The sequence below is a fragment of the Stylophora pistillata genome, chromosome 1 (assembly GCF_964205215.1).
Source record: "Stylophora pistillata chromosome 1, jaStyPist1.2, whole genome shotgun sequence".
NCBI classification, from domain to species: domain Eukaryota; kingdom Metazoa; phylum Cnidaria; class Anthozoa; order Scleractinia; family Pocilloporidae; genus Stylophora; species Stylophora pistillata.
In genome coordinates this window covers 12354312-12368022 of record NC_142519.1, presented here as the reverse complement: position 1 = coordinate 12368022, position 13711 = coordinate 12354312, and positions in this window count along the sequence as shown.

The window sequence follows — 13711 nt, the reverse complement described above, 5'->3', positions numbered from 1 at the left end:
TCCTATTGTCTGATCAAAAACTTCTCCGATCCCTTTGTGCTGACTTCTCACTTACAGACATTTGGCGCAAAAACAACCCGCGCAAAGTAACTTTCACCTGGTCTAACAAAGACCATACCCAGGCATCTAGAATTGACCGCTTTCTCGTCGCTAAAGGCTTAACCCTAGTAACGAAATGTAATATTCTTCCATGCGTATACGACCTATCCGATCATGACTTTGTAAAAATTGAACTAACGACTAACCCTTCTAATCACGGTCCTGGAATTTGGAAGTTCAACAGCTCTTTACTCTCAGATGTAGAATTTAAAAACATTATGTCAAAATCGATTAATAACTTTAAGCTTAAAATTCCCGAATTCGCCTCCCTTCGCGAATGGTGGGATGCTCTAAAAATTGAAATCCGCAAAACAAGTATTTCACACTGTATCCGTAAACAGAGAATAGCAAATGCCAAAAGAATCCTAATTACTAAGCAATTAACCCATGCTAAAAACGCTTTACATTCTAATCGCTTAAATAACCCAGGCGTAATTAGCGATTTGGAAAGCCAATTGTCCTCTCTAATCTCGAAAGAAGCCGAAGGAGCTAAAGTCCGCTCCCGAGCACAATGGTTCGAAGAAGGCGAGAAACCAACACGCTATTTCTTCCGTCTGGAGAAAAAACGAGCTGACATGAATAGTTTTGAATCTTTTTTTGACGAGAACGGTGTTCTCAGAAATTCTCAAAATGATCTTGAAAGAATTTTAACCAATTTCTACAAGAATTTATTCACCAAAGATCCTCTTGATATGCGAATTCAAACTGAAATAATTGACGACCTCGAATTTTCACTGACTGATTATGAGCGCAATCTATGTGAAGGCCCTTTTTCTAATAAAGAATTACTTACTGCATTGGAAGGCCTTCAGACCGGCAAGTCACCCGGTTCTGATGGTCTCCCAACAGAATTTTACTCGTGTTTTTGGAACGATTTGAGCGAATCTCTCCTTTCTGTTTTGAACGAGGCCTTTCTTGCTGGCTCCCTCGCGGATAGCCAGTACGAGGGCCTCCTACGACTCATCCACAAAAAAGATGATCGACGCCTCGCAAAAAATTGGCGCCCAATTTCCTTGTTAAACACTGACTACAAGTTAGCATCTAAAATCATCACTGAACGATTGAAAAAAGTCATGAACTCCATCGTGCATTCAGACCAAACGTGCGGCGTGGTCGGCCGCACTATCTTCTCAAATTTGGCCTTACTTCGTGATGCCGTTGACATGATTGACAAAACTAATGAACCAGGTATTCTCATTTCCTTAGATCAAGAAAAAGCTTTTGACCGAGTTGACCACGAATTCATGATGAGAGTATTGCGTAAATTTGGTTTCGGCTCCTCCTTTTGTGGGTGGGTCGAACTATTTTATTCTAAAGCCTTCTCTAGAATCATTGTTAATGGCTCCCTGTCCCCCCCTGTCCACTTAAGAAGAGGGGTGAGACAAGGATGCCCATTATCTCCTCTCCTTTATGTGCTAGTTTCAGAAGTATTATCAACGCAAATCCGTAATTGTAAAGATATTGAAGGTTTCCTGCTCCCCGGAGCAGGGGGCCTTCAATACAAAATATCCCAGTACGCTGACGATGCTACTTGCATCTTAAAATCCGAAAGATCTCTTTCTTCACTTCTCCGAGTCGTATCAAAATTTGAACAAGGATCTGGCGCTAAACTGAACACGTCCAAATCTGAAGCAATGTGGTTAGGAAAATGGCGAACTAGAATTGAATCTCCCTATGGCCTTAAATGGGTCACTAAAATGAGAGTGCTTGGTGTTTACTTCTCAAACGGCCTCGTCAATGTCGACGACGACAATTGGCGGGCCAAATTAGACAAACTAAGTTCGGTTCTAAATCTTTGGAAACAAAGAGACCTGTCTTTTATCGGTAGAACCTTAATTGTAAACACTTTAGGCGCAAGCCGTTTATGGCACGTTGCTAAAGTCATCCCCCCACCCCGTTGGGTGCACGATAGCTTTAAGTCGATCATTTGGCCTTTTATCTGGAAAGGAAAAATGGAAAATGTAAGTCGCGATCGCTGTTGTGCGCCCCCATCCTCTGGGGGCCTCAACGTCGTTAATTTTAAAGCTAAGTGCGCTAGCCTGCACCTTTCTGTTTTTTCCAGTTTAAGAGATGACTTTGGCACATCCAAATGGCATTACCTAGCTCGATATTTTTTAGGACATAAGCTAACTATTCTAGATCCCCGTTTTTCTTTTCCCACAAATTCTGGCCCCTCTTCCTTCCTTCCTTCCAATTACTACCGGCTTTGTTTAGATAATTTCCGTACCTTGCATTAGAAAACTGGTGCCTTACCTGATTTACTCACCAGTAAGAATTTATATCTTTTGTTGCTTGACCCCGTCTGCGTTGCACCCCGGTGCTCCGGTTTTTGGGCGTCTGCTATGGACCGCCCTATCAATCGTTGGGCCTGGGTGTGGCGCAAGTCTCGCCTAAAGCTAATTGAGAACAAGAAGAACGATCTAATTTGGCTATTGATCCATAGAATGATCCGCGTAAGATATCTCCTAAAGTCTTGGGGATACATCAATAATGACAAATGCGCGATCTGCGGTAAAACAGAAACTATTGAACACTGTTTCTTGGGATGTCCCAGAGTTGTGAAAGTCTGGGACTATTTCTCTCCCCTTTTTCGTGTTCTACTCGACTCCCCCTTCTCTATCTCCCCTACCTCTATCTATTACCCCTTTTCCCTAGACCAATCTACCACCAGTATATCCTTATCTAACTTTCTCAAGGCAACCATCATATATTGGTGTTGGCTTGCCAGAAATAAAGCTACCTTCGAAGGTTCTCTTTTGAGCTCCAACGCGATTATCGACTTAATTAAAAAAGATGTCCAACTCAGAATTCTTAGCAGCGACACTGATACCTTAAGGAATTTTTGGTCTTTTAAAAACGCATTTTGTTCGGCCGATGCTGGTAAACCTGTCTTCTTTCCCTCTCTTGCTCCCCCCTGAACCTTTGCATATAATAAAACTTGTTAAACCTCGCCCATGAGGGGTCCTTACTCCGGGCTACAGGCCCGCGCGCTGTTTGCGCCCCACATGGTCGGGACAAAACTCTTTGTAAATAGTAAATAGAACTTTATAAATAGAAAACTTGTAAATAGAACTTTGTTAGCTCTTACAGGTGGGCGCTTACTCCGGGCTGTTATAGCCCGTGCGCTGTTCGTGCCGCCTGTAAGAGAAAATGTCATTAGTTAATGGAGACCTGTAAACACTTAAGTAACTCATAATTTAATTCGAATACTTTAATCAATTAGAATTTTAAATAGATATCATTGACGAAATAAAACCGCCTGGTCTCCAGGCTTTTATATTTTTTAAAAAAAAAAAGTTATAGTCTTCTCGGCCTCTTGGGTAAGGTTAAAAGGCTTATGAAAAGTTTATTTTTCTTGCTTTTGCAGCAATTGGTCAACATGGACAGCCAGGAAAGTGAAAATATCAGCCAGTTTACTACCGATAACTCGAAAGCGAATCCAGGAGACGTCGTAGACGCAAGCGCGGTAGAAGGTTCACAGTCCTGGGACGCAGACGTGGAAATCGAAATCCCTGAGGTACTGAAAAATCTGGAAAATAAGGGTGTGAAATTTAAGGCCGTGCCTTTTTTGAATGCTCCTAGTCAAAGTAAAATCACGAAGGTTCGCTCCATTTATTTTAGCGTTCATACAATCGTCACATCGCAAATAATTCTCGAAGCTTTTAACGCGGCAGAAATCGATATTGACGCTATCACCGGAATCCAGAGAAAGGCTTGGATCGTGACTTTCAAGAGCCGTGCAGATAAAGAAGCCGCTCTTGAAACACCTTTTGTCGTGATTGCCGGTCTCAAAGTGTTCTTGGGCGACTGCGAAAGTCGTTTGGTTCTCGTCAAGATCCATGAAGCCCCCGCTGAACTACCCGACACTGCCGTGATTGGCCGACTCAGCCACTACGGTCGTGTCCTTTCCTTTCGGCGCGATAAAATTGCACAACATATCGAGAATGGAGTAAGGACGACTCGAATGGCGCTACATCGAAGTATCCCTGCCAACATCAACATAGCTGGTGAACCTATTAAAATATGGTACCCAAATCAGCCAAAAGCTTGCCGGAATTGTGGAGCTACTGACCACATGGCCAAAGACTGCTCTGCAGTCCGTTGTTTTAATTGTGAATGCCCTGGGCATCGAGCTCAAGAATGTAAAGACTCGCCAAGATGTTCCGTTTGTTTAGCAGACAACCATTCCATGCCTCAATGCCCCTTCCTGCTCTTCAGCGCGAACGTCGGTAGTGAGCCAATGCCACCCAAAACTGAAGAGGAAAAGAAACAAGAGCGAGCCCAGCGCGCCAAGGAAAGAGAAGAAAGACAGAAAAAACTACAACAACAGAGAGAACAACAGCGACAACAAGAAGAACAACAGAAATTGCTAGAAAAGCAGAAACAACAAGAACAACAGAAACAACAAGATCAACAGAAACAACGAGAACAACAGCGCGACGAAGGTAGAAGAGAACGACCAAGAGAACGAAGAGACGAGCGAGGGAGGGACGATGGAGAAGAGCGAAGAGATGACCGGAGAGACGACAGAAGAGAGAGAGATAGAGACGATCGAGATTATTATCGCGGCCGCGATGACCGCGATAGATCTTCCCGCCGTGACTACTCTGGCTCCGAAACTGATGATGATGGATGGCAGAGAGCTAAACCTAGGAGAAGGCAGTACAGATATTAATTTTTTATTTATATTCAATGAGTAAGCTTAAAATAATTTCTCTAAATGTGCGAGGACTCGGGTCCTTCAGTAAAAGTCGAAAAATTATTCAAGAATTAAATTATTCAAACTGTGACATAATCCTGGCGCGGCAAATGTCTGTGGTCCTTCGGGACTGGCAGGTCTGCCGGTGTTGCCATCCTCTTTTCTCTAAACTTTCCAGGCAAAATTATTCGTTTTTTGACCGATTCCGACGGAAGAATATTGAGCTTACTCATTGACTGCTATAATTCTAAACTAAATTTAGTAAACATTTACTCTCCCAATGCTATTTCGGATCGTAAAAGTTTTTTCTCTTGTCTGCACCATTACTTTCTCCCCCAAGGGCATCTAGTGATCGGGGGAGACTTTAATTTTGTAGACAATGTCCTAGATAAATTAAATTGTTCCGCCATCCCATTGTCTGATCAAAAACTTCTCCGATCCCTTTGTGCTGATTTCTCACTTACAGACATTTGGCGCAAAAACAACCCGCGCAAAGTAACTTTCACCTGGTCTAACAAAGACCATACCCAGGCATCTAGAATTGACCGCTTTCTCGTCGCTAAAGGCTTAACCCTAGTAACGAAATGTAATATTCTTCCATGCGTATACGCACTATCCGATCATGACTTTGTAAAAATTGAACTAACGACTAACCCTTCTAATCACGGTCCTGGAATTTGGAAGTTCAACAGCTCTTTACTCTCAGATGAATTTAAAAACATTATGTCAAAATCGATTAACAACTTTGAGCTTAAAATCCCCGAATTCGCCTCCCTTCGCGAATGGTGGGATGCTCTAAAAATTGAAATCCGCAAAACAAGTATTTTATACTGTATCCGTAAACAGAGAACAGCAAATGCCAAAAGAATCCTAATTACTAAGCAATTAACCCGTGCTAAAAATGCTTTACATGCTAATCGCTTAAATAACCCAGGTGTAATTAGCGATTTGGAAAACCAATTGTCCTCTCTAATCTCGAAAGAAGCCGAAGGAGCTAAAGTCCACGCCCGAGCACAATGGTTCGAAGAAGGCGAGAAACCAACACGCTATTTCTTCCGTCTGGAGAAAAAACGAGCTGACACGAATAGTTTTGAATCTTTCTTTGACGAGAACGGTGTTCTCAGAAACTCACAAAATGATCTTGAAAAAATTCTAACCAATTTCTACAAGAATTTATTCACCAAAGATCCTCTTGATATGCGAATTCAAACTGAAATAACTGACGACCTCGAATTTTCACTGACTGATTTTGAGCGCAATCTATGTGAAGGCCCTTTTTCTAATGATGAATTACTTACTGCATTGGAAGGCCTTCAGACCGGCAAGTCACCCGGTTCTGATGGTCTCCCAAGAGAATTTTATTCGCGTTTTTGGAACGATTTGAGCGAATCTCTCCTTTCCCTTTTGAACGAGGCCTTTCTTGCTGGCTCCCTCGCGGATAGCCAGTACGAGGGCCTCCTACGACTCATCCACAAAAAAGATGATCGATGCCTCGCAAAAAATTGGCGCCCAATTTCCTTGTTAAACACTGACTACAAGTTAGCATCTAAAATCATCACTGAACGATTGAAAACAGTCATGAACTCCATCGTGCATTCAAACTAAACGTGCCGCACTATCTTCTCAAATTTGGGCTTACTTCGTGATGCCGTTGACATGATTGACAAAACAAATAAACCAGGTACTCTCATTTCCTTAGATCCAGAAAAAGCTTTTGACCGAGTTGACCCCGAATTCATGATGAGAGTATTGCGTAAATTCGGTTTCTGCCCCTCATTTTGTGGGTGGGTCGAACTATTTTATTCTAAAGCCTTCTCTAGAATCATTGTTAATGGCTCCCTAGTCCCCCCCTGTCCACTTGCGGAGAGGGGTGAGACAGGGATGCCCATTATCTCCTCTCCTTTATGTGCTAGTTTCATAAGTATTATCGACGCAAATCCGTAATTGTAAAGATATTGAAGGTTTCCTGCTCCCCGGAGCAGGGGGCCTTCAATATAAAATATCCCAGTACGCTGACGATGCTACTTGCATCTTAAAATCCGAAAGATCTCTTTCTTCACTTCTCCGAGTCGTATCAAAATTTGAACATGGATCTGGCGCTAAACTGAACACGTCCAAATCTGAAGCAATTGACCACTTTCATAAATGGCTGTCGGATTAATATTCTTTCGTTTAGATTTAAATTAGCCTTTCTGGCCTCGCTTAAGATAATGTTTTCTTTTTAATTTTGTACTGGAGAACGAGGCCAGAAAGGCTAATTTAAATTTAAACAAAAGAATATTAATCTGGCAGCCATTTTATGAAAGTGGTCTATGTGGCTAGGAAAATGGCGAACTAGAATTGAATCTCCCTATGGCCTCAAATGGGTCACTAAAATGAGAGTGCTGGGTGTTTTCTTCTCAAACGGCCTAGTCAATGTCGACGACGACAATTGGCGGGCCAAATTAGACAAACTAAATTCGATTCTAAATCTTTGGAAACAAAGAGACCTTTCTGTTATCGGTAGGACCTTAATTGTAAATACTTTAGGCGCAAGCCGTTTACGGCACGTTGCTAAAGTCGTCCCCCCACCTCGTTGGGTGCACGATAGATTTAAATCAATCATTTGGCCTTTTATCTGGAAAGGAAAAATGGAAAATGTTAGTCGCGATCGCTGTTGTGCGCCGCAATCCTCTGGGGGCCTCAACGCCGTTAATTTTAAAGCTAAGTGCGCTAGCCTGCGCCTATCCGTTTTCTCCAGTTTAAGAGATGACTTTGGCACATCCAAATGGCATTACCTGGCTCGATATTTCTTAGGACATAAGTTAACTATTCTAGATCCCCGTTTTTCTTTTCCCACCAATTCTGGTCCCTCTTCCTTCCTCCCTTCCAATTACTACCGGCTTTGTTTAGATCATTTCCGTACCTTGCATCAGAAAACTGGTGCCTTACCTGATTTACTCACCAGTAAGAATTTATATCTTTTGTCGCTTGACCCCGTCTGCGTTGCACCCCGGTGCTCCGGTTTTTGGGCGTCTGCTATGGACCGCCCCATCAATCGTTGGGCCTGGGTGTAGCGCAAGTCTCGGCTAAAGCTAATTGTAAACAAAAAGAGCGATCTAATTTTGCTATTGATTCATAGAATGATCCGCGTAAGATATCTCCTTAAGTCTTGGGGATACATCAATAATGACAAATGCGAGATCTGCGGCAAAACAGAAACTATTGAACACTGCTTCTTCTTCCCAGAGTTGTGAAAGTCTGGGACCATTTCTCCCCCCCTTTTCCGTGTTCCACTCGACTCCCCTTTCCCTATCTCCCCTACACCTATCTACTACCCCCTTTCCCCTAGACCAATCTACCACCGGTATATCCTTATCTAACTTTCTCAAGGCAACCATCATATATTGGTGTTGGCTTGCCAGAAATAAAGCTACTTTCGAAGGTTCTCTTTTGAGCTCCAACGCGATTATCGACTTAAATAAGAAAGATGTCCAACTCAGAATTCTTAGTAGCGACACTGATTCCTTATGGAATTTTTGGTCTTTTAAAAACGCATTTTGTTCGGTCGACGCTGGTAAACCTGTCTTCTTCCCCTCTCTTGCTCCCCCCTGAACCTTTGTATATAATAGAACTTGTTAAACCTCGCCCATGAGGGGTGCTTACTCCGGGTTACAGGCCCGCGCGCTGTTTGCGCCCCACATGGTCGGGACAAAACTCTTTGCAAATAGAAAACTAGTGAATAGAACTTTGTAAATAGAAAACTTGTAAATAGAACTTTGTTACCTCTTACAGGTGGGCGCTTACTCCGGGCTGTTATAGCCCGTGCGCTGCTCGTGCCGCTTGGAAGAGAAAATATCATTAGTTAATTGAGACCTATTATTACCTAAGTAACTCATAATTTAATTCAAATACTTTAATCAAATTAGAATTGTAGATAGATATCATTGATGAAATAAAACCGCCTGGTCTCCAGGCTTTTATATTTAAAAAAAAAAAAAAAAAAGTACTGTCTGCAGTTAGATATAGCTCTTTGGCAAACAAAGCTTTGCTTTCATGTCCAAATTGAGCACTCTATCTAGGATGAGTCATTGCTGTTGTAATTGCGCATGCTCGCTAGTTTACTCTAGTTTGAGCACTCAAGCATGGCTTAGACGATACCACAAAGGTTGGGTCGTTTGGGGCGACGGTCTCGGTTCTCCCCATCCTAGCAGCAGCACCGCACTAATAGAGCCCAGAAGGCCGAAATAATACTGTCTGCAGTTAGTTACATATTTATATATATTAGTTAGTGCTTGGATATTTATAACTATTTTTGATGAACAGTCACTCTTAAAATATGCGGCAGATTACACAGAAAAAAAATTCAATCTCATGTTTGGGCCCAAGACTCTAAGGTAAAAATGTTGAATGAAGAAATATCAGCTGCCAGCCTTGGGGTCTTCAAGACCCGGATATGCAGACTTCATTTAAGAACATCCTTGAAGGCTGTGGTAGCTGTTTTCGATGAATTTAAAGCTTTTATGTAGTTATCAGTAGTATGTACTAATCGTTTTAATCAATCCATATACATATATTAGTGAGTAGCTTTAGTTATCAGTGATAGATGTTCCCTATCAACAAGGGTTTTCTTTCTTCTTTTCAAGATACCATTTCGTTGAACCAATTTGAAAGCTCATTTAATACATACATGTATTTTCGCCATGTGTTTTTTTTTTTATGCCATTCGGGCTGGGGGCAGAACGAAGGGGACCGTCACACGCTACAGAAGAAGGACTGGAACTCCCCCTCTTTCGATTCAAAGATGGATAACCATTGAAGAACCAGAAAACTATCTGTCAGTTCGTAGACAAAGTGGCCTAAGTGCACCACTGAAGTGAAAGACTGGAGACTATTCAGAAACCATCTTTGAGGTGCCTGAAAAATTAATAAAGTATCTCCACTCCCTTACCAAGTTTAGGTTAAGCGTGGAGACGTCCTTGGTAAATCAGATTTCCTGTTCTTGCCACCATTATCGCTGGAATGGAACAGCCAACAAAGAATAGGTTTTCATACTTTTAACTGTTTTACTTTGAACTTTATTGTTCAGAAACCAATTACATCATGATATCAAATTGTTTCATGCTATCGCAATTGTACCAAAGAAACAAGGAAAGAAGGAAGAAACATGAAGAACTATTAGTAACAGTCACGCCCGAGGAAATGATAGAGGAGTAAAGTTCCTTTGTAGTTTAAATTTTTTTCAGCAGTGAGGAAAAAAGGCGCACTCAGTTGAGCTGCAGTAATGCTTACAAATATCAAACCAAGCACTTCAAATGATCGAATATAGTTTACAATCCAGAGAATGAACGAAGTAACAGACAGTGCCCGGACACTATGTAGCTATTTGCGATAAACAGCCGCTATGCGGAAAAGAAACTTCCTGCCCAACACGATTACACAGAGAAAACAATTAAATCAAATGATTGAGCTCAAGACTCTGAGGTAAAATATCAAATGAATAAATATCAATTACTCTTGAAAAAAAATTGGAAAGCTCGGTAATCAAGAAATAGGCGTACTTGTATTTTCGCCATATGTTTTTTTTCCTATTATGGCAGAACGAAGGGGACTGTCACACTTTACAGAAGAAGGACTAGAAGCATCCCCGCTTTCAAAGATGAATGCTCATTCAAGAAACAAGAAACCATGTGTCAATTTGTAGACAAACTGGCTCAAGTGCGCCATTAAGGCTCAAAATTGGAGAACATCCGGAACCATCTTTGAGGTTCCTGAAATATAAGTAATAAATCTCCACCCTTTGCCAAGATTAAGGAAAGCTTCTACACCGTCAATGATTAATCAGATTTCTGGTACTTGCCATCAACAATCATTATTGCTGGAATGGAGCAGCCAACAAAAAAGACATTAAAGGCAATTCACCTGTTTCATAACAAACTGATAAATTAATGGCGAGAGGAAAATGATATTTCTGTTTATCCTCTGATTTATTTCCAGTGAAATATTTGAATCCTTATTCATAAAACCTTGTTCACTCTGAAATTTTTCATCCGGCTAGAGTAAAATGTGGCTGTTTGCGGGGTTAGCAATAGTTGCTTTAGATTTTATGGTTGTCTAAGTTACGCGGGAAATAAACAAAGCCAACGAAATCCAGAAGAACTAATAAAAAAAAAGATAGATAAAGAGAAAAGCGGAGACTCATTCGAAAGGAAATGAGAGTATTATCGCTGATATTTACAATCGTCCAAAAGAGTCAACGTACGTAATGTTAATGGCATACCTCTGAATGAGTGCAGAGACTACAATTCTAAAGTAAGTAAGTAATCTTTATGCAGCTAATATAGTTCTCTGTAGACTGTAAATTTTTGATGTCTAAATCTGGTGAGTGATATAAGTGTCAATATCACTACTGATGTTATAATTATTGTCATCATCATTTTTATTGGTGCCGTTGTTGTTGTTGTTGTTGCTCGAGTTCTTGTTCTTTACATTGCTTTGAATTTGTGTTTAAAGAGTGTGATCTCAACTGGATTCGTGTAGTTGCCATATACCATGTCAAATTAAATGTTCGCATGCTGGCACACTTTTACCAAAAGAACAAGGAAGGAAGGAAGAAGCATGAAGAACTATTAGTAAGAGCAATACCTGAAGCAATATTAGAGGACTGAAGTTCCTTTAATAGTTTAAATCTTTTAGCAGTTAGGAAAAACGAGCGCACTCGGTTGAGCTGCAGTTAATACCCACAAATATCAAACTAACCGCTTCCAATGAACGATTCTAGTCATTATCCAGAGGATGAACTAAACGTGGAAAGAAATTCGCCACTTACAACAGACTTTTCCCAAAGAACCATTCAATAAACTCAGAAATTAATGAAAAACGCAAAACCAAGAACAACCCGAAAGATCAATCTCGATCTCCAAAAGATAAAATGACTTTTTTTATCCGCAACTATTATATTACCACTTGGCAGAGCATAAGTCTAGAACTCACGACTTTACCTCTTTGCTACTTTCTGTAGTTCACAGTCTATAATTTTCATTTTTTACATTTTCAAGATTTGGTTATGTTTTATCTTTTTATGCCATATTTAATTGTGTTGTGTTTACTTTTAATATATTAAGGTGACGTACATACACCCTAAGATCAGTACGTTTCAGTGCCGCAAGTCACGCAGTAGCTACGTTTCCAGCATCTGTATCGTTATCCTTCCCGCTGACTTCTGTAATGCGCCTGAACGTGCTCGAGTTACCCCAATGTCCTCCAATTTGTTAACTAGGGTCTTTAAGTAAACCACCATGGTGATGGCAACGAGGCGGCAGAACGATAGATCGAATGGACAAAGCAATGGCTCAGCACGTGCGTTTTAAAACTTTGTACAATCTTAGCTGTCCTTTGCAAAACAGCGACATTAAATCACCAAAATTTGTGTCGTCTGCGAATGGAGACCGCGACGGCAAATTATTTTTATCTCCATTTTGAACTCAACGCTGCTTATATACGTTGTGCTAAATTTGAGGTATGGCGCCGTAAGAGACGATAAACACATGCAGCCAATTTCGAAATTCAAATAGGAAGTAGAAATTCATTTTTCAATCAACTTCTTCTTTGGCGTTGCCGTCTTGACTGCTTAAGGTCTCTCATGTGACGTGATGACCGCCCATTTGCTGTGCTATAGACTTTTGAGTAAGGTTTGAATAAAATTTAAGACGTGGTTTCATTAAAGAAATCCAAGGGGCAGCGTCTTTCCATCTACCACTAGGTGTCGCCTTTCAGAGCGTAGCTTATGACAAGTAACGCTACAAGCACACATTGGCCAATGACGGTTCTCATTCCACCAGCCTAAAAGTCTTGAATAAAACGAGTCACCGCAGAAACAGAAATATAAACACCGAGCCAAGATAATTTGGGTGGAGAAGACTGATAAAAGAGGATATTTAATAATAAGGGGACTGGTTTACCACCCATTTCAAATATTTGTCATAATTCGGCAGTGCTTCAGCACAAGCCGCAGCCAAATAGTAGGATACGGAAAGACCTTGAAACCGTGTGGCAGATGCTAATGAGCCGCATTTTTGACGGTGAACGCTGTGATTCCAGGCCGTCTGACTGCTGAGCTGAACACGATTGAGACTTTGTATTCGATGCGATGTTCCAATCCTCGCGATATTTAAGACCGGTAAAAGAAAAATAGACCTTTAAAACAATATGGACAACAATAGCAGTTGCTGCAGACTATGTAAATCGTGAACAGAATCATTTCAAATTATTTTGTAGTAGTCATTATGATGCTGTTAACAAGTATTTAACATTTACTTACTATTTTTTTGTAAATTAGTTATTAGTTAGGGACTTTATTTAGTTGTCCCCAATTAGTTCATCTACAGATACAAACATTGACACAACTCATGTAGCCAGCTCACGAATGTCCTTGTGACCTCACAGATCCACGGAGATAGATTCCTCCTCGTTGTAGAACTTATGAGAACTTTAACGAGCATAAGCTATGTAGGTAATTTATTTTTAAAGCTTTTCTCGTTGGATTGGTTTATTTAGTTAGAGGGCAATTATTTAAACTATCGCACTTAAAGAAATTTCCACCCACTTGAAATAAATTGGCCACAAAATTAATGCTAAGTCTATGACAGAACAAAATGTCGTGAAGTTGCTAGAGCTTCATGAATGAGCAGATATTATGGCATTCTTCATCAGTTGTAAGTCATTCCTGCTTTAAACAAAAACCCATAAACATACCAAAAATAAAAGAGTCGAAAACACAGGCATGAATAATTTCAATTTTCCTGAGTTGATGCGAGGTATAACTTAGTATCCGGTTTTAAACACGTGACTTTGATCGGTTAAAAACCGACAGAAACAACTGCTTTAATAGACAAATCTTTACATGTAAGCGTTTAAATAAAGTAATTCGTTCAT